This window comes from Macaca nemestrina, chromosome 2 (genome assembly GCF_043159975.1).
Source record: "Macaca nemestrina isolate mMacNem1 chromosome 2, mMacNem.hap1, whole genome shotgun sequence".
Classification (NCBI taxonomy): domain Eukaryota; kingdom Metazoa; phylum Chordata; class Mammalia; order Primates; family Cercopithecidae; genus Macaca; species Macaca nemestrina.
Genome location: NC_092126.1, coordinates 186860586 through 186883854, shown reverse-complemented (window position 1 = coordinate 186883854; position 23269 = coordinate 186860586). Strand labels below are relative to the sequence as shown.

Sequence of the window (23269 nt, the reverse complement as noted above, 5' to 3'; positions counted from 1 at the left end):
AGCAGAAGAGGAACACGGTAGAGAGGAGGGGGCCAATTTTACCCTAAGTGACATGCAAACTCACTGTGGAGTTTTGAGCAGGAATGACAACATCTTCCTTGACAGGATTAGTTTAGAAATGGTTTGCATATCGTCTAAAAGCAAACTGGGAGGAAGTAGGAAGAAGAAGTAGGAGGCTGTTACAATATGAATACAGGCAAAAAAATGATAGTAGTTTAGACTAAGGTTAAAGATGTGAAAATAATAAGTAAGGATTACAGTTTATTATTATAGGTAGCCAACACGAATAATAAAGTCCAAAAATCCACTTGTGCCAACACTGACACAATTCAAGAAATAACCATGAGTTCCATGTCACATTTCATGAATACATACTCTACAATATTTACCCCCTCATTCAGAAATTATATAGGAGTTAGGCTGCAGTTGGTGAAATGATAAAAGTTCTTCTCCTTTGTTTGTTTCACTAACAAATACAAATGGAAAGTTGACTTATGAAAAGATTTGTTTGAGTTCCAAAGTTATAAGCAAGGAATTTACCCCAGGATCATAGAAATATCTTTGTCTGGCCAGGCGTGGTGGCTCATGCCTGTAATCCCAGCACTTTGGGAGGCCGAGGAGGGCGGATCACGAGGTTAGGAGATCGAGACCATCCTGGCTAACACGGTGAAACCCCGTCTCTACTAACAATATAAAAAATTAGCCGGGCGTGGTGCCGGACGCCTGTAGTCCCAGCTACTTGGGAGGCTGAGGCAAGAGAATGGTGTGAACCCGGGAGGCGGAGCTTGCAGTGAGCTGAGACGGCGCCACTGCACTCCAGCCTGGGAGACAGAGCGAGACTCCGTCTCAAAAAAAAAAAAAAGAAAGAAAAAGAAAAAAACATCTTTGTCTTAGGTCACAGGCTGTGCAGTGCAGGGACTCTAGGCTCCATCACTCATTAGCCGTATGACTTTAGGAAAGTTACATAACATGTTCTTTAAGATGGGACATAACTATGACCCACAGCATAGGACGAGTGGTGTTTATTTTAAAGTTACTATTATAGCAATGTCTAGCTTATGGAAACAGCTTTTAATATTCAAATGTTAGAAATTTATCTTTCCTGAAGCTAAAGAGGAAAGGACTCTCCCCATTGTTTAATGCATTATTTTCTTCCAGAATTCAACCTATATTAGACCTCAGGATGACAGTGCTATCATTAATGCAGAAGTTGATGTAGCAAAGGAGGAATACAGGATTAGAAGTCAAATATTGCTTGAACTCAAAAACCTCATTAGACCAAACTATAACACAGAATTCATAAAATTTCCAAAGTATATGAAAATGAGAGTAATTAATAAATGCATTTTAGACTAGTATGTGACACATAATAGATACTCCATAAGTACTTGTACAGTGAATTAGTTTTCAATTTATGTATTTTATTTTTTACATACCTACCATAGACCATTAGACATTGACTTAAACTCATTCTGCTCTCTTAGATTCTCAAATGATCTACTATAGCTTTTCTTCTCTTAAAAGTTGTAACTATGGAAAATGATTTTATCAAGTTTTAAAAAAACTGCTAATTTAATACAGTCTCACCAAGTATGACTGACATCATACTTCTATTGGGTTTCAAAATGAAATATTCTTAATGTGTTTATTGATTTTGAATGAAAAATTAGGTTTTAATATTAGAGAAGTTGAAAATAAAATCTGTTATTAGCTGTCAAACACATTTGGTTCATGCTGACTTATCATTGACTGTGTATTGACAATTGTTTAGGACTAAAATGGGAAAATATCTGTTTAAATTCCATGTAGTTTGTATTTTTATCTTAACTGTCATGTATTTTTTTCCATTTCTTAGCAATAAAGCAACATGTTGGTTCATTACTTAGAAGATAGAATGTAAATTGGAAAACTATTTGGTACTTGCATGTGTGTACACGCACACACATTTAAAATAAAATTATTTGATACTTGTACATGTATATATAAAACATTTTTCATATATATCTATCCCTTCCAGTTTGCTAACAGCAATATGTATTAGCTATATGCTAATAGCTCCTTTTAAGGGGGAAATGTATTATTTTAATTAATCATTTTAATTATTGATTAAAATAATATATTTTAATTAAATAATTTAAATATTTAAATATTTAAATAATGTAATGTTTTAATTATTTTTCTAGAATCCTAGCCTTCTACTTTTTTGAGAAAAACTTGCTCAGTTATATGTTAGTTGTATGAATGAATAGTAAGCATCTCGTGGGGAGCGACATTTTTTTAAGACTTTCATAATAATGTCACTTAGGTAATATTGGTAAACTTAAATGAGATTATATAAATAAGATGCCTTATAAACTGCAAAATCTATATGTTCACTTATTTTGAATACGAATTTCTTATGCAGTAGTCATTTGGTTTTCAAATGAAAATTAACTAGAATAGAAAAATTACTTTTTCACTTTACGAGTAGAATTGTGTATTACATGTTTATGTTAGCTGTCTAAATATGGCTGGCCGGGCACGGTGGCTCACGCCTATAATCCCAGCACTTCAGGAGGCGGAGGCAGGCAGATCACTTGAGATCAGGAGTTGGAGACAAGCCTGGTCAACACGGTGAAACCCCCTCTCTACTGAAAATACAAAAATTAGGGGGCCATGGTGGCGCATGCCTATAGTCCCAGCTACCCGGTAGGTCCAGGCACAAGAATCTCCTGAACCTGGCAGGCAGAGGTTGCAAAGAACGGAGATTGCGCCACTGCACTCCAGCCTGGGCGACAGTGCGAGACTCTGTCTCAAAATAATAATAATAATAATAAATAATAATAATAAAATAAATAAAATATGGCTAAGACACTGATTAGAATAAATTTATAACTAGAAAATTGTAAGAAAATCAGATCTTATTGTTCTCTTGAATTTTTTTTTAGAAATTACTCAGTTTTTGGGTTTTTCTTTTTATTCAAAAGAGGAGACTCTCGACATTTAACAGAATAGATTTAACATCTGTGTAAAAACACATTTTTCCCTTTTGCGGGCGGCGGGGAGCGCGGAGAGAAGCCATGAAGGCCTCGGGCACACTACGAGAGTACGAGGTGGTGGGTCGCTGCCTGCCTGCCCCCAAATGCCACACACCGACCCTCTACCGCATGCGAATCTTTGCGCTTAATCATATCGTTGCCAAGTCCCCCTTCTGGTACTTCGTATCTCAGTTAAAGAAGATGAAGAAGTCTTCAGGGGAGATTGTCTACTGTGGGCAGGTGATTGAGAAGTCCTTCCTGAGGGTGAAGAACTTCGGCATCTGGCTGTGCTATGACTCCCGGAGCGGCACCCACAACATGTACCGGGAATACCGGGACCTGACCACCGCGGGCGCTGTCACCCAGTGCTACCGAGACAAGGCGCCCGGGCCCACTCTATCCAAACATGAAGATGGAGGAGATCGCAGCCAGCAAGTGCCGCCGGCCGGCGGTCAAGCAGTTCCAAGACTCCAAGATCAAGTTCCTGCGGCCCCACCGGGTCCTGCGCCGTCAGCACAAGCCACGCTTCGCCGCCAAGAGGCCCAGCATCTTCTAGATTAAGGGCCCTCGCCCGGGTTTGCCCCAAATAGACTCATGAAAAATATATATATATATTATATATATAATATATTATATGTATTTTATATATATTTTATATATAAAAGATATATATACACACACATTCCCCCCCTAAATTCTTAATCTGACTTTAAATAATTTATTCTGGTGATTGTACTTCAGTATTATAGGTATCACAGTTAAAGATAAAAAGTTGGCAGAAGTTTAGAGAAAAAAAATCTAATTTATACCTAATGCACTTGTTTTACATATTATCATTTAAGATAAATTTTTATTTTAAATTTATTTATTCTACCTTAGTCATTATTTGTCAAAAATATTACAGGATATTTCGATTTCCACAAATAGGTTGAAATTTGCATACTTATATTTATAATCGGATATTCCAGCTCTATTTATATTTTTATGTATTTTCACTTGCACTGAGAGCATAAAAGTATATCTAAGTTAACAAATTACATCATTCACACCACAAATATATGCAAAACTCTAGTTCATTAGAGGGATTTTCTTTTAACCTCTAATCAAATTATTATTTCTCATTTCACTTTAGCCCTGTATACAAATAAACAGAAAGAAGGAACCAGCTTCTTGCTTAATAGTGTGAGGAGTTCTGTTGGTTGATCTGCTCCCTAATGAAAGTAAAGAAACTTACAACAACAACATTACAACTACTTAAAGCAACTGGAAATGGTCTTAGGGGCAGTAGCAAATGAAGCAGTATCTATTTAATAACATCCATGAAAATTTTAAAGAAAGGCAGGAATTCGTGGTATTTGAACCAAGAGCATTCACTCTCCCACCTCTCCCAACTCCGTAAGCCAGACCCCACTTCAGACTGTTGCAACCAAGAATACAGGTTTCCTCTCTTCCCAGTGCCCAGATAGAGGGCTTTCTATTGGGAGGAGCTGGATGCCAGGATTCCTTATCCTGCCCCCAGCTATCTGTTGCTAAGACTAAGTCCTAGGCAAGTGGGATTGTGAAGTGGAACACTTGTGTAGAACAGAGGGTCTCATTTATTTGTGTGTGGTATGGTGAAAATCCTGGGGCTGTATCACCTGTGCTGGCCTCATGGCTTCCTTGTTTCATGCCAGAGAGGCAAGACAAGGGAAACTGGGCTCTTGTTCCAGTCCCATTGCTAAGCTCCAGCAGCTGTGTCACTCAGAGAGAAGCTTGCCATTGTTCCCTAGTTCCAGAGCTATAGCTCAGACATTTTTACCTGTAGGGAGAGACAGAACACAAAACAGACTGCTCTTAAGCTCCTCCCCAGGAAAATTAAAAAAAAAAAAAAAAGTGACTGTATTTGCAACAGAGAATGGAGAAGTTCAAGCCTAAAGGTACTCTCAAGAACAGTGGAGGCCAGTCATGGTGGCTCACACCTGTAATCCCACCACTTCAGGAAGCTAAGATTGGAGGATTGGTTGAACCCAACATTTCAAATCAATTTCCATAATTGCACCACTGCACACCAACCTGGGAAAAAGAGTGAGACCCCGTTTCTAAAAACAAACAACAACAAAAACAGAGGGTTGTGGAGTTGTGGTAAAAGGCAACTTTGAGGAGATTCAAAATACAGGCTAAACTGTAGGTAGGCAAGTTGTAGGAGAGAGCCAAGTAATGACATCTGAGAGGAGTCCTCCTTGAGTCAGACCAAAAATCAAACACTGACTTCAGAAACTATCTCTTCAAAGGAACCAGAATTAAATGAATTAGTGTGCAGAGCAATTTATGCCCAAGAACATTGTCAAAAGCAATGTGGCAATCAGCCAGCAATTAGTGGACTTTAATGGCGTGGTACGTTCAGAGAAAAATTCAGTCCTGCCAATGCCACTGTCGCTCCCGTGTGCATCTTCCTGAGAAACAACAGCAGAAGCTGAACACCGGGGTGGGAGGTGGAGAAGTCAGGATGAATTTCACTAAAATAATCCATTCAGTCACTAAACAAATAGATAAGCAAATCAATAACCCAGAGGAGGAGGGGGATACCAGTACCCAGAGTTGCTGTAATGTACTATCTAAAATGTCCAGCTCCCAACAAAAAATTCTAAGACATGTAAAGACCCGTACACTGAAAAAAAAAAAAAAAAAAAAAAAAATGCAGCCAACAAAACTGCCTGTGAAAAAGACCAGATGTCAATTTTATCAGGAAAAGACTATAAAGTAGCCATTATAAACATGTTCAGAGAACTAAAGGAAACCATGATTAATGAAGAAAAGAAAGATATGAGAACAATGTGGCATCCAATAAAGACTACCAATCAAGAGTAAGAATTATAGAAGACTACCAGAAGTGATAACAATGAAAATTTAAAATGTACTAGGGGGGCTATTCAGTAAATTTGAATTTACAGAAGAAAAAAATAAGCAAATTTAAAGATAGAGTAATAGAGATTTGGCAACCCAAGAAAGAAACGAGAGCCTCAGAGTAACGTGGGACACAATTAAGCACAACAACAAACTCATAATGGGACCACCAGAATGAGGAAAAGAGTAGCAAAAATAATCTCGAAAGAATAATGGCTGAGAAATCCCCAAATTTAGTGAAAAACCATTATGTTCACATATAGGAAGCTTGAAAAACTTCAAACAGGGTAAACATAAGGAGATCCACAAACCTATATGCCACAGTAAAAATGCTGAGAGTCAAAAACAAAAAGAAAATCTTGAAACACTACAGATAATTTATTCATAAAACCATTTTTGCTTTGGAAATGATCAAAAGAGCTTAGGAATCAAAAGTTCTAAATTCAAGTCTAGGTCTGTCATTTATTAATTAGATGAGCTTCAGCAATTTTTTGACATTTCTGAATTCTAATTTCCTAACCTGAAAAATAAAGTTAATATTTCAAACAAACATGAAATTCTCCTTACACTCAATATGGTAATATAGGTAAAAGCCTTTAGAAAACAATGTGTCCTAAACAAATACAAAATGCTTTTAAAATTTTTAAGTGAAGGCCAGGCACGGTGGCTCACGCCTGTAATCCCAGCACTTTGGGAGGCCGAGACGGGTGGATCACGAGGTCAGGAAATCGAGACCATCCTGGCTAACACGGTGAAACCCCGTCTCTACTAAAAAATACAAAAAACTAGCCGGGCCCAGTGGCGGGTGCCTGCAGTCCCAGCTACTCAGGAGGCTGAGGCAGGAGAATGGCGGGAACCCGGGAGGCGCAGCTTGCAGTGAGCTGAGATCCGGCCACTGCACTTCAGCCCGGGCGACAGAGCGAGACTCCGTCTCAAAAAAAAAAAAAAAATTTTAAGTGAAAATGTTTTGGGAGCTCAAACTAAGAACCCAGATTTTTCTGGTTTATCCTTTGCTTTACTACAAAGCCAGCCTAATCCAGACAAGTGGCAGAAATAAAGGAGGCTGTTTTCTGTATCGTAAACAATATTATTCTTTTCAAAAAGACACAATTTGTACATCACTATAGGCAAAGAAAATAATGATATTTGAAGAAGCACTAGATCAATAAGCTCTATATCAAGCATTTGTGGATGGACTCAGTATTTTAATATAACCAATGCAATTACATATTATGCCAGGGGCAACTAAAAAGTAGTGCTTATATTCATGTTGATCAATTTCTCTAGAAGAGAAATACATATCTATTTTATTCCATAAAACTAGTAAGAAAAAGAAATAGTATTTTCAATGAATATAATTTATATTGATATTTTAGTATTAACTTGCTATTATCTATATAATAATGACCATTACTTATATACTACATACATTATATATATATGAAAATTTGCAATAAAACTGAAATCCCCAAGGAAGACATTGATTCATGGAAATCAAACTAGTTACATTTCTTAGAAATCAGTGAAAATCACGATTCTGTTTCAGCAAATAGCCAAATGCTTACAGAGAGAGTTTTAATTTTGATTGTTCCTGAGAACAGTGTTTGCATTACCAATGTTTGTGGATAAAAGTGACAGAGATTTAAACAAGGTGGGAGGAGATGTATTTTTTGTCACTCGAAAAGAAAGTCAGAGGTAGGCTTTACTGAGCATTCATTCAGCTATTAAAAATATCATCAGGAGTCCAGGTTTTTCTCTGTCTTTGTTTCCAAAGTTTTCATTCGATGGTTGCAAGTAGACTTCAGATCCTACCATCATGACTAATGAAGACATTCAGAGGCAGCAGTAAACAGTGACCAGAAGTAAACAGGGCTTTTTCTCCAGAAATGTTATTTTTATGAATAAGAGAGAAAAATAACCATAAAGTCTCAAGCAGACTTCTTAATTTATCTAGCCTGCTATGACCAATCTTAGGTGCAACTCAGATGGAAATATATTTAATCTATTATCTTTTATTAATATTTCAAGATTGGCAATTAAGAAGGTATTGGGAACAGCTCACTCTTAGGTCATCTAACCAATGATGTCTGTCACAAGTACGATGAAAGAAGAAAAGATTGCATAATTTCAAAGCTTATATAACTGTAAATATATAAAAAAGATCCACTAATGATTAATAAGTTTTAGTATTTCCACAAATTAGATAAGCTTTGGATACACTTTTCAATCCACAATTAACTGTACAAAACTCCTAACTTATTATATTTCCTGATGATTTTAAATAGTCATATTACCACAAAAAAATTAAAGTCTAAATTTGGTGCTAATCTATAAAACTATGTGACTTAAATTATTTTCTAAGGTAGGATTATTTCTAAACAACAATTGCAACTATTGTTTTTAACAAAAACAATAGTTTAAGTTTGAGCTGCCAACTCAAATACCATATAATAATTTTTGGTCTGTTCAAAACGTCCAGTTCTCTTATTCCAAGAACGTATTATAATTGTACTTTTCTACTTATTTGGTTTCAAAGCATAAATGTGTATTTTAGCCCATTTTCTGTTGCTATAGCAGAATACCGGAGACTGGGTAGTTTATAAAGATGAGAAGTTTATCTAACTTACAGTTCTGGACACTAGTACGTTCAAGATTGTGCAGTCACCTCTGGAAAGGACCACATGCTGTGTTATACGGCAGATGGCATCACATCGGTGGCAGCACTTGCAAGAGCAGCAAATGAGTGCCTGCAAAAGAGACAGGGACAAAGGAGGCCTACTCACTTTAAAACAACCTTCTCTCACAAAAGCCTCAAGAGTACTAACCCAGTCTCATGAGAAAGACGTCAATCTTAACAAGCTAATCACCTCTTAAAGGCCTCACCTCCCAACACCATTAGATTGGCAACTAAATTTCTACATGAGTGTTGGTGGGGACAAACCATATGCAAACCATAGCACCATGAGAGGCTTTTTTGGCTTGTAATGGTAGAATTAGTTGCACACAGTGAATAGGGCCTGACTCAACACATGGTCAAAAGTTGTAAGAGTCATTACATAATCTGGTTTGTTTCTCTTTTTATCTGTATGAATAAATACATGAAACACAAAGTAGCTTACATACTAAATACCAGCAAAAAAATTAGACTACCTTTTCAAATATTAAATAAGCAAACGCTTAAGACTACATGTGATCGTTATAACAGTCACTAATTGTCACATGACTCTGCTGTGCTCTGTGGTGGCATCTCCATCTGGTTGAGCCTGTGAAATATACATCTACACATTTTTTACAGACAGAACATGTAATATTGATGGTCAGCAAGACCACGTAGCCATCCATCCCAGATCCCTCTCTCAGGCTGGACAAAGTCTTCTAAGTTTGGTGGGTGGTGAAAATGGTGGAGAGTCATTGAGTCCTGTGCCTGAACCCTATAAGATGATGATTCTGGGATAATCAGGCATTTGAAGTATTTATCCAGCCCATCATCATGGGTCTGAATTAAGTCTTATTTCAACTGGTAATTTGGCCTCACGTTGGCCATAATGGAGGCAGAGAGTAAACTAAGTGAAGTAAGTAATTCTAGGAAACTGCATATCTTATTACACTCAGAGGCATCATGATCCTAATTGAGGTGTTGGCAGAAATCCTAGGATTAAAAAAAGCAGTACAAATAATTAACTGTGTTATTTGAATGCAGGCCTGTTTAGAGGCATTGGGCTATATCAGATGACCTCCTAATTAATGAAATACTGTAAACTATTTGATTTACTGGAGTCAGTACCTCAAAATCTGCTCATATTCTCAATGCTTAGCTCGGTAAAATTTAAGCATTCCTGCAATGATGGGCTTCTAAATTATTATGAAGGTATTACTGGTTTCCCGAGGAATATATGTGTATCTTCCTTGGGAAATTAATGTATCTTCCTTGGGAAATTATATTTCTGGTTTTTGTTGTTGTTGTTGTTTTGTTTTGACAGAGTTTCACTCTTGTCGCCCAGGCTGGAGTGGAATGGCATGATCTCAACTCACTGCAACCTCCACCCGCCATGTTCAAGAGATTCTCCTGCCTCAGCCTCCCGAGTAGCTGGGATTACAAGTATGCATCACCATGCCCCACTAATTTTTGTATTTTTGATATAAATGGGGTTTCATCATGTTGGCCCGGCTGGTCTCAAACTCCTGACTTCAGGTGATCCGCCTGTCTTGGCCTCCCAAAATTCTGGGATTACAGGCACGAGCCACCATCCCAACCGGGAAATTATATTTCAATATGTCTTAGGAAATTCTATTAATTCACTTATGAATGTTGATTAATATCAAGATTAAGATATATATATATACACCATATTTTTTAAAAAGCAGTTGCAAACATTTTTAAAATATAAATATTTATAAGAATATTAAAAGTAAAAAGGAAACTAATTAACATAAATTTGAAAGTAACAATAACCAAAAAACCTTGTTTTAGATTTTGATGAGTTGATCAGATGTATATAATATGCTCAAATGAACTACACATAATTTGACAAAGATATGCTTTGTGAAGTCTTGGCTAACTAAAACTAGTCTGCATAGCAAGTATAGTTGTAGAAAGGTTGAGTAAAAATGATCTATCCAGAGTAGATCCTTATGGAAATCACATGTATCAAGAAGTAAGAGCCAACTTTTTTTTTCTATTACAAGGACATTTTCCATTTCAAGTTATTCAATCACAATAAATTTGAAGTTATATATATATATAATTGCATGGTTTATTTAAAGCAGTGTCTTTTATTTTGTGGGAAAATAATTGTCTGTGAGGTTTGATGAAACTTCAAGAATATTTATCACTGTGATAGTCTTATTCACCCCATATTCTATGGTCGAAATGTTCATGTCCCCATAAAATATATGTTTTGAAACCTAATCCTCAATGCGATGACATTAGGAGGTGGTGCCTTTGAGAGTTGCTTAAGTGATATGAGGGGAGACTTCGTGAATGAGATTAGTGCCCATATAAGTGAGGCCCCAGAGAACTGCCTTGCCCCTTCTACCACGTGAGGAAAGACATAGATCGTGATGAACAAAGAGGCAGGCTCTCACCTAGACACCAAATCTGCTGGATCCTTGACCTTGGACTTCCTAGCCGCCAGAACTGTGAGAAATAAATTTCTGTTGTTTATAAGGCAGTCAGCTTATGGTGCTTTGTTATAGTCCAAACATACGAAGACAGTGTGCCTCTTTTGTTTCCCATTTACATTTAAATATGCAACATCTTAGACTGTTCTGTTAGTTCTCATTGAATTAGACAATTTTGCCAATGGAATCATAAAGATGATTATAAAAGTAACCATTATAGCATATGTCTAACCTCAGAATTGAGTTTAATGAGATGCTTCTGATTTGTATCATTTCTTTACTTGTCTTTAAAAAATAAGAGGTTTTTTTGGTAGTTTTGATGAGTTACAAATTTTTAGCATTTTATTATGGAAAAAACCTTTGCTTCACATATAGTTCATTATATTCTAAAATTTGTCTAGGGAACAATAGATTGAAGATTAAGAATATAATATATAGGTTTGGGGAAGAGAAGAAGATCAAAATAAGTCTCATTTATAACAAAAGAAAATAATGTATGAAAGTATGCTGAAATCAATAACTAATTGTAATATATTCATCCTATAATGAAGTAAATATAATACCTTACTATAGCAACAATTCACCTGTGTACCATTATAAATTAGTTACCACCATAAATCCAGTAATTTCATGGTTCTTATTGATTTAACTTACTGATAGATTTACAACCTGACTGTAATCTATTTATAGGCACAGATTCAGTATTCAAGTCAAATTCTTATTTAATGCAAACGTTGTTTTATTACCTAAAACTTGAAAATAGAAAGAAATTTTTGTTACCTTCACGGAAAATTCAATAGAATAAAATGATGTAAAAATAATGAATAACCTTAAAATATTTCACGTACTCCTTAATGCCAGTACTGCTAATGAGGCTCTTTGGAAGCTTGGTTACTTTTTTAAAAAACACTTTCATGTGAGTGTGGAGTTTTTGAGGCATGAGACTAAATTATGTCTTAAAATAATAAAATAAAACCCACTGTACATAAGCACATGGCATACAAATTTAATAGTGTTTTTTTTTTCCATTAATCTAACTAGTTACTCACCTTAGTTATAGGCCAGGTTGATTACCTCACTGATAAATGTAATTGCACCACATCTCACTTTCATCTCTTATCTCCAGTATCATAGATGAAATCGTCTTCCCAAAGGAAACCAATAAAGTACAGTTCTCTGTTTTAACAAATGTGTAATAAAATTTCTAAATATCATAATGTTTCACAGCTTCTCTCTGAGTTTGTTTGTTTTTGCATTTTATTTTGAATGTCAAATGCATGTGATTGTTTTCTGGCCATCTTAGCCTTAATAAAGTTTAGAGATAAGTAAGAAGAGTTGGAATTATCTTATTAAGTAATGAATTTCAGGATGTAGTTTCAAGGTCAGCTTCAGCAATTCTCTCTCTCTCTGTATTTTAACATGTGTTTCCGTTCAGCAGCCTATCTCTATCTGGACAGCTTCCGTAATTACAAAACCTCTCTTTTTGCATCTGTACAAAGTGCCCTCTTCTTAGAGATTGATCTATCAATTTCAAGACAAGCTTACAGCCGCTAATGCACACTTTTTTAAAAAATAAATTTTACTGTGTATATCTGAAGTTTACAAAACAATGTTATAGAATACATAGAAATAGTAAAATAGTTACTATAGCGAAGCAAATTAAAATAATTTATCGTCTCACATAGTTACTATTTTGTGTGTATGACAAGAACAGCTAAAATCTATGTATTTAACAACAAAATAAATCCCTAATAAAATAAAATCGTATCACTTATAGTCTTCATGTGGTATATTAGATCTCTAGATTTGATCATTCTTTATGACTGCTACTTTGTATCTTTTGACCTTCCTCTCCCCATTTCCTCACCACCCCTGATGACTAATGTTTTATTATCCATCTCTGTATATTCTCTATCTCTGTATATTTGGCCTTTTCTTTCCTTAAAAGTCATACAGAATAATATGATTAATTTGGGTCTTACAGTAGAAAAAATACAAAATAGTTCCTATTTTTCCTGTTACCTCCTTATCCATAATGATTTTGATATCTCACAGATCTGACCAGAAATCCATCCATTCAAACAGAAGGAGTTAAATTTTTCTAGTCTTGCAGCAGTTTTTGATGGATATATCATAGGTTCAACAAAGGGACTATCTAGCCCCTAAACTAAAGGATCCCCTGTTTTCTCTGTGAATGAGTCAGGTACATGAACAAGAAAAGGTTTTCTACATTTAAAATGATTTAATAAAACATCTGTCAAAGAAGAATGTATAAAGTGCTATCTATGGTAGCACAGTAAGAGGAGAAATTGTCTACTTGAAAAGGGTAGTTTCACAGATGTTATTTAACTGCATATTGAATGATGACTGCAAAGGTAGCAATGAAACATTATTGGGGCAAATGAAACAGCAAATGCAAAGAAACTGAGGTATAAAAGTGCATAGAATCTGGGATAGATGGAAACATTGACCAGATTCTTCGTCCCTCCCTAACGTATATGCTTGCTATGGCCTCATCTTTGGCAGCAGGTGGTTCTCTAATCTGTGACCATGGGCATAACCATGCAACTTGATTTAACTAACAAAATACAGGATAAAACAATACCTTATGGCAAAAGATAAATCATATATTTTTATCACTGTCATAAGCTTCTACCCTTTCCATGAGAAGAATGACTCTGGCTAGCCCATTGGCTGAAAGAAGATGGAGAGAGGCAGAGCAGACCTAGATTTAAAAAGGTATAGCCTAGGGTAGAGATGCCAAGTCAACCCACAAATTCAAATGTTAGAAATAAAAAATAAATATTTACAGTTATAGTTTACCGAAGGTTGAGTTTTATGCAACAAAACAGAATTATTAAAGTGCAAAGAACCATTGGAAAGCAGCTCCGAAAACAATAGATAAATAAAACTGCAGTGCCAGGTTTCTATTTGTTGGAGAGCATATGTACAAGATGAACTCACAGTTACACAATAATCAAATTACAAAAGCTTTTGAATGGTCATATTAGGTCTCACTTCTTAAGCACTGGGAAGCAGTAAAAGACTTTTACTGTAGTAAAAATCCAATCAAACTTAAAATATTACTCCAACAGAATAGTAGTAAATAAATTAAGGAGTGTAAAAACTAGGGACAAAGATTGGGAATGTTGTTGTTGAAAGTGTTCATTGAAAGAGTTTGAGATAAGAACTAAAGCATGAGGATGTGGGAAGAGATAAGTTTAAATAAATAAAGGGAGAAGATTTCACAGAATGATTGAATAAATAGATGTAGTTATACAAGAAAACACCCGCTCGGTCAGAAATCCAGTTACTACATTTTCTGTTTTTACTTTCTAACTTTTATTTTGTAGTTCAAGGAATACACATGCAGGTTTGTTAAAGGGGGCTTTGATGTGCAGATAATTTTGTCACCCAAGTAAACAGCATAATACCTACTAGGTATGTTTTCAATCCTCACCCTTCTCTCACCCTCCACCATTGTGTAGGCCCTGGTGTCTATTGTTCTGTTCTTTGTGCCCATGTGCACTCAATGTTTATATTCCACTTATAATAGAGAACATGCAACATTTGATTTTCTGTTCCTGTTTTAATCTACTTAGGATATTGACCTTCAGCTTCATCTTTGTTGCTGCAAGGGACATGATCTTGTTCTTTCTTATGACTGCATACTATTCCATAAAATAAAAGGCATCCGAATACAAAGAGAAGAAGTCAAACTATCTAGCTTCACAGACTATATGATTCTATAACTAGAAAACCCCATAGTCTCTGCCCAGTAGCTCACAGATCTGATAAACAACTTCAGCAAAGTTTCAGGAGACAAAATCAATGTACAAAAATCAGTAGCAGTTATATACATCAATAATATCCAACCTCAAAGCCAAATCACGAATGCAATCTCATTCACAATGGCCACACAAAAAATACTTAGGAATATAGCTAACCAGAGAGGTGAAAAGATCTCTACAATGAGAATTACAAAACACTACTAAAAGAAATTAGAGATGACACCAAAAAAAAATAGAAAAACACTCCATGCTCTCGGATAGGTAGAATCAATGTTGTTAAAATGGCCATACTGTCCAAAGCAATATATAAATCCAATGCTACTCCTATCAAACTACCAATGACATTTTTCAAATAATTAGAAAAAAATTCTAAAATTCTTTAGAGTCAAAAAAGAGCCTGAATAGCCAAAACAATCCTGAGCAAAAAGAACAAAGCTGAAGTCAGCACACTATTTGATGTCAAAATACACTACAAGGCTACAATAACTAAAACAGCATGGTACTGGTACAAAATCAGAAACATAGACCAATGGAACAGGTTACAGAACCCAGAAATAAGCTCCACACCTTCAACCATCTGATCTCCCATAAAGCCAACAATAGCAAACAATGGGGAAATGAACGCCTATTCAATAATCAGTGCTGTGATAACTGGTTAGCCATATGCAGAAAACTGAACACTTACCTTTCACCATATGTAAAAATCAACTCAAGATAGATAAAATATTTGAATTTAAAACCTAAACAATGAAAAAACCTTGAAGAAAAACTAGCAAATTCCATTCTGGACATTGGCCCTGGCAAAGATTTCATGACAAAAACCCCAAAAGCAATTGCACCAAAAGCAAAACTTAACAAGTGGAACCTAATTAAACTAACGGCTTCTGCACAGTAAAAGAAACAACCAACAGAGTAAACAGACAACCTACAGAATAGGAAAAATGACTGCAAACTATGAATCTGACAATGGTCTAATATTCTGAATCTATAAGGAACTTAAATTACCAAGCAAAAAGCAAAAACCCCATTGGAAAACGGGGAAAGGACATGAATAGACACTTTTCAAAAGAAGAAATACATGCAGCCAACAAACATATTTTACAAATGTTCAATATCACTGATCCTTTGGGAAACGTAAATCAAAACCACAGTGTGATACCATCTCACACCAGTCACAATGGATATTATTTTAAAAAAAAAATAAAAAAAAAAAAACAGGTACTGCCAGAGAAAACAAAACACTTATACACTGATGGTAGGAATGTAAAGTAGTTTAGCCACTGTGGAAACCAGTCTGGAGATTTCTCAAATAACTTAAAATGGAACTGTCTCTCCCCAGCAATTTCATTATTGTTGTATACCCAAAGGAAAATAAATCATTCTACCAAAAACACACATACAAGCATATGTTCATTGCAGCACTATTTACAATAGAAAACACATGAAATCAACTTAAATGCCCATCAGCAGTGAGTTAGATAAAGAAAATATGGTACATACACATCATGGAATATATATACACCATGGAATTGTTACATGTTTGGTTTATGTTAAGACATAACAACTGTGTTACTGGCATTCCATCAGATTAGGCAGAGAATGAGGTGGACAGTCAAGTGCCAAATCCCTCAATGAATGAAAATAAGTGATTTTGAAATTAGGAGGTAGAGAGAGAGGGGTATAATGGTAACTTGTTAACCTGCGAATTGGGGTATTTTATAAAGGAAAAATAAAACAGGTGGGAAAGTTTTGTAAAAGACCAGAAGGCTAGTTTTAATATGTTTCATTCAGGATATGAGGACACAGAGCAGAATTCTCCATTCTAGGGTGTAGAGAGATCTTCAAACATGACAAGTAGCTGGAGAGTATAAATAATATAGGAAAAGTTTAAGTTAGGATATTTATTGACATCTGAATAGATTTATTAAATGTATAAGTTAAAGAAACAGACACTAATTCAGAAGGTGGGTAAAAGTTTACAGCAGTGGTTCTCAAGTGGGTTAATTCTGCCAAATGTCTCATTAGTCCATATGGAAATGTCTCAAGGAAATTTGGTTTGTCACAGCTCGGGCAAAGTACAGGAGGCATGCTGCAGCCATCCAGCAGATAGACATCAGGGATGTTGATAAACATCCTATGATGTGCGGGGCATTCTCCAACAATAAACCACTATATAGCATATTCAAAGTATGCATACTGCTAAAATTGAGAAAACTTGGGTTAAGGACCAGTCTGAACGTTGTTGATGAAAATGGAAATAGGAAGACGTGATTCAAGAAACTGAAGTAAAGACAAAATAAAATTAAAATACCTAAAAGAACTGTTGTTTCTTTGGCCCTTGTTTACTTCACCTTAAATGCTAATTTATATTGTTTTTCTGAAACACACGTAAAAACTTTATGTGTTGTAAGTTTCTAATAAGTGTTTTAAAGATAAAAATGATCCCATTCTAACGGAGAGTGAGCATGACTCCCCACTCCATGTGTGTCGTCCGTAGTAACTTCCTTCCACAGAGGAAGTACAGTACAGAGAGAGGCGACATAGAGTCACTGCAGAGCAAAGAAACCTGACAAACACTACTTCAAACGCCTGGTCAAGGTTAACATGGACAGTGGATGGTGATAAATCGTGTTGATAGTATGTACTATCGATGATGTGATTAAAATGACAATGTATTAAATATCTCTGTGCTCTTCCTCCTACCAACCAATAACCCCAGTCTAATCACGAGAAAAACATAAAATAAATTCCAGTGGAAGGACATGTTACAATATACCTGGCCTCCACTCTCAAAACTGTCAGGGTTATTAAAAACCAGGAAAGTCTGAGAAATTGTCATAGCCAAGAGGCGCCTAAGGACACATGACAACTAAATTCAGTATGGTAACCTGAATGAAATCCTGGAATAGAAAAAGAACATTAAATAAGGCAATCTGAATAAATGATATATGTTAGCTAATGTTATTAATATATCAATACTGGTTTATTATTTGTAACAAATAACTTGTTACAAATCAATTATTTAAAAGAAATATTATATAGGATGTTTATAATGGGGAGAACTGCAGGGGGAGGGGCATATAGGAACTCTGTATGAGTTGTTTCATTTTTCTAGAAATCTAAAACTTATAAAAATGAAGAGTTTTTATCTGCTAATAAAGATCTTTTGAATAAACGAAGAGTTTTTACCAAAAACATGATAATGATAAATGTAGTCTATGCTAACATTTGATAAATTGAAAACTGATAAATGTTCCCTGCAAGTTTTTTGGGAACTTACTTACAAATAACAGTAAAAAATTAGATAATTTATTTTTATCACTTTTCCATATGTTCATTAGATAAAAACTGCTTGCGCCTAAGTTGCAAAAATATATTAAAGATATTTATACATATGATACCAGTGTAATTTCCTGAGATGTTGAAGTATGAAACATTAGTCTACTAGACTGTAGTCTATAAAATTTTTTGCTTAGATGGTATCTTTAAACCTAACACGGAAAATAAAATGTTTAATTCAAAAGATGAGTTATAATTGACCTTAAGAAAGTCATTGTAATTTCTGTTTTCCACTAAGATATGCATGTGAATTTTAATTTTTACCACATGATAACTTGGAATATACAAAATGTTAGCTACAGCTTTATCTAATTATTTTTTTAAAAAATAATGGTAGGCCAGGCGCGGTGGCTCACGCCTGTAATCCCAGCACTTTGGGAGGCTGAGGCAGGCAAATCACCTGAGGTTGGGAGTTCAAGACCAGCCGAAGCAACTTGGAGAAACCCTGTCTCTACTAAAAAATACAAAAAAAATTAGCCGGGCATGGTGGCGTGCACCTGTAATCCCAGCTACTTGAGAGACTGAGGCAGAAGAATTGCTTGAACCTGGGTGGCAGAGGTTGCGGTAAGCCAAAATTGCGCCATGGCACTCCAGCCTGGGCAACAAGAACGAAACTCCGTCTCTAAATAAATAAATGAATGAATGTAACCAGACCATTCAATTTGAAGACAAAGGGCAAGAATTAACATTTATTGTGGTTTGCAACCTTAAAATGTGTCTTCCCGTTTATTTGCACAGAATTTGACAGAAAATAAAACAGACTGAGAAAGTTTAAGTCTTATTAGTTCTTCCATGAAGTTAGTAAATGTTGGGGTGCTGAAATGTTGACTCAAATCCAACTAAGACACCTATGCTCTTTTACACTGCAACCTTTAAGTGTGTTAACATATTCCTCCAAACATAAAAAGCAGATTGATATGTTAAAATGATGGCAATCCTTGTATAGCTATTGAATGATATAGATTTGAAAGGGCAAATATATCCTTGAGCAAACAGGTTTCATCTTAAGGACTAATATAGCTTTGGAAAATATTCTGTAAAAAGAGTTTGGCTTAATAAAAAAGTGTTGCCATATGGTAGTGAAAGAGCTACTAAACAGAAGGACATGGTTTCCTTTCCCATTGTATTTGTCTTTGCAGCCCTCAAGTACTCAATTTTATTTATGTTGAACATCTCAAAGCATAAAGTTGATCTGAAGTTCTGAAGAGGCTTACATTTAGCATTAACACCAAAAAAGATTCTGCAACTCCATAAATACCTGTATGCACATACACATATGTGTGCACACACTCATACACTGCTTCCCAGAGAATCTCATTTTTTCTACTTTCCCCTACCTATTATTTGTAGTTATTTATTTTATTTTTTTCTCATATCCCAGTCTCAGTCCTTCCTTTCTCTACATAAGCAAAGACTCTAATAGTTTAATAAGTATCTTCTGGCTTGTATGTGTTCTCACAAAATATGTGTTGTAGTTTGAGCATAAAATTGAACTTACATAAATAATAATGTGTTATGCATCTGATTCTTTTTCTTGCTGTTTTAATTAAAGCCTATATGTCTTTCTTTCTGTACAATCAGTGTAATACTTAATCGGTTATTTTAAACCTCTGAATAATACTCTAAGCCTCGAAAACAGTACATTTTTCCACTCAGGGTTATGCAGGTTGCCTTTTAACTTGCTAAAACTACAAATAATAGAACCGTGAACATTCTCACATGTGCCCACTTACAGGACTGTGTTAGACTTTCCATTGCATAATACCTGGGAGTAGAACTGTTAAGTCCTAATGAAGATAGGCAAAAGTCAATTTTACTTAGTTTGCCAGAGTTTGCTTCAGAATGGGATGCAACTTGCAGTACCAGGGAATATTTATCACACCATATCCCCACACATTTGGCATTCTCTAACCTTTTTATTTTTCAGACTTGGTAAAGTTATATTTCATGACTGTTTTAATGATTATTTCCCTTATTACACTGAAAAGTTTGAGATCCCACTTTTATGTATTCTGCATATAACTTTTGACAATTTTTCTATTGTAGCTGCTGACTTTTCTAATTTGTAAGAATTTCATTTACATTACAGATATTAATCCCTTGACAGTTTGGGGCAATATAAGTATCTACTTTTCATCATCTATTAACATTTTCCATGATGAGTATGATGCACTTTGTTAAATAAAAATTTGTAACTGTAAATAAATCAATTCCAATTTGCTTATGGTTTGAACTGCTTGTTAGGAAATCCATTGAAGTATAAAATGCATACAGATGAAACAATAGTATTTTCAATAAATGATGCTGGGAAGAATGGAAGTCGATATGGAAAAAAATGAACCTCATATCTAACACAAAAGTTAAATTAATATGTATCACTTACCTAAAAGTTAAATGCAAAACTACAAAACATCAAGGAGAATACATAGGAGAAAATCTGTGTGGCCTTGTGTTTGGTGATGACTATGTAGACATAACATAGAAAGCATAATCTATGAAATTGAAAATTGGTAAATTAGACTTTTTTGAAATTAAAAATATTTAAACTGGAAAAGGCATCATTAAGAGAATAAAACGACAAGACACAGACTTGTAGAAAATATTTGCAAACTGTGTACCTGAAAATAAAAACTGTATTCAAAATAAAGAACTTTAAAAAATCAACAATAAGAAAACAACCCAATTAAAAATGGACAAAAGATCAGAATAAATATCTAATTAAAGAAGCTATACAAGTGCCAAATAAGCAACATAAAAAGATGCTGAATATCATCTGTCATTAGAGAAATTTAAAGTAAAACAATGGTATACCACTACAAACCTATTTGAATAGCTAAAACTCCAAAAGTGACAATATCAATTGCTGGTGAGAATTAGAAGCAACAGAAACTGTTCTTCATTGCTGGTGAAAGGCAAATGGCACAGCCACATTGGAAGACAGTTTGGAGGTTCTTATAAATTTAAACATAATCTTATATGATCCAGCAATTGCACTCCTGGGTAAGTCTCTAACTCATTTGAAGATTTATGCCCACACCAAAACCTGCAACTGACTGAAGCTTTATTCATAACCACCAAAACCTGTAAGCAACAAAAATATCTTTCAACAGGTAAATTGATAAACAGACTTGTACTATTCAGCAATAAAAAAGAATTAGCTATCAACCCATGCAACATACTAGATTAATCTTAAATTTACATTGCTAAGTTTAAGATCCCTATCTGAAAGGGCTATATATTGTATGATTCCAATTATCTGACATTCTGAAAAAGGCAAAATTGTAGTGACTGTAAATAGATCAGTGATTTCAGGAGTGCAGGGGGGAGGGCGCTTACAGTGGTGAAACAATTCTGTAGAATATTGTAATCGTGGATACATGACCCTATGCATTTGTCAAAACCCACAGGACTTCACAGCACAAAGAGTGAACCTTAATGTATGCTATGAAATAAACAGTAAAATAAGACCTCAACCTTTCCAGATGAGATAGACTCCCTGTGGCTAATAGAAATGCTCTAAATTTGAAAGCAGAACCAGGCAGCCATAGCAGGGTGAGAAACAGCAGTTACATCCTGGGGTCTTGGGGAAAGCAGCTCTTGACAAGCATCCTGCTTTACATCCCTGCACTAGAACAGTCCCTACGAACAGAATCTAGGCGGCTATATTCTGAACAGAATTGGGGTCTGCAGCGGGAACCCCCAACCCACCACCAGCCATTGGAAAGAACCATCTGACGGAGACCTTTGGTTTTGAGCTTGGAAACCACCCAAGCAAGGCTTGACTATTTTGACCCATCAGAACTGAACAAGTTTGAATCTTTCGTTTGCAGAAATGAACCTGATTGAAAACCTGAGTGACAACTGTCCTTGTTTAATTAAGGCAGACGTTCCTTTGATTCTTCAGAGTACACTTTTGTTTTGCACCCAGGGCTGCATCTCCTTAATCTGCAAATTGCTTTTTTAGAAAATAAAGTGCTCCTTTGCCTCTGCAGAGCTCATTGATCTTTGGTTAGCAATGCAAATTATTCTAAAAATCATTTAAGAGATCAAGAAATCCCAAGACCACCACAAGAACTCACCTTGTACTTCATTTTTGTCAATATTTCTAAATCCTTTAGAATATTCAGTTTTGCTTCGTAATTCCACATTTTATTTCTGAGATTCACTTTACTGTTACTAGTTATAAATCATTAATTTTCATCTCAGTACAATATTTCATAGTGATATATACCACAGTCTATTTATTCACGCTATTTTAAATGGGTATTTGTTAAATTCCATTATGATAGAGAATATTGCTGCTATAAACATTCTAACATATGAAAGATGGTCGACATAAGGACACATTTTTGTTGTGTATCTGTGCTAATTGTGTATACATACACATAGATTTAGTGAATAATGCCAAATATATTTCCAAAATAGATACACCAATTTTTACTCCTATCTGCAGTGTATGAGATTTTCAGTTGCTCCATGTCGTCTCCAACACTTGGAATCTGTCTCCATTATTTTAACGATTATGCTGAATGTACAGTCCTATCTCAATGTGGCATGCTTGGCATTTCCCTGATAACTAATCATAAGTACCGTTTATAATGTTGAATAGCCATTCGTATATTCTTTTGTGTAATGTTTTTGTTTAAGATTCTATCCCCCATTTTTATTATTCAGTTTTTGTTTTCTTGTCGATTTGTAGAAATTCTTTATATATTCTATTAAAAGACTTTTATCAGATACAGGAATTAGGAATGCTTTATCCCATGTGGGTGTTAATTTTTTAATTTTTGTTTTTCAAAGATGGCTAGAAGAGATGGGGTCTGGATACTCATTTTTCTCTTTCTGTATTTCTGCCTTTTATGCAACCTCTCCATGTCGCTAGTTTGCTCGTCTCTGAATGTTTGCCTCAAGGAATTTGCAGTACCTATGCAGTTGCTGTCTTCTCCCAGAGCACGTGTGCTCCATGTGATGTGGAAGTTGCTAGTTCTCTTAAAAGCTATGCTTGGACTAGGCAAAGCATCTCTTCTGACATAGTCCACTTGATACAAAGTTCCAAGACGAGGCCATTATCAAGGAGAGGAATAAAAAATTTTACAATGCAATAAGGTGAGTGAAAAA

At 35.2% G+C, this 23269-nt stretch overlaps 1 long non-coding RNA gene and 1 pseudogene across 2 annotated transcripts in view; one reads left to right on the top strand and one right to left on the bottom strand.

Annotated features, from left to right (window-relative positions):
- Positions 1 to 23269, bottom strand: part of LOC105477429 (uncharacterized) — a 67599-nt gene that overhangs the window by 23826 nt on the left and 20504 nt on the right. For both annotated transcript variants that reach the window (XR_011619454.1, XR_011619453.1), the window contains exon 2: positions 8528 to 8647. This is a non-coding gene — a long non-coding RNA (uncharacterized lncRNA). The remainder of the gene's footprint in view (positions 1 to 8527; positions 8648 to 23269) is intronic.
- LOC105477579 (large ribosomal subunit protein eL20 pseudogene) lies at positions 2947 to 3602 on the top strand (annotated as a pseudogene).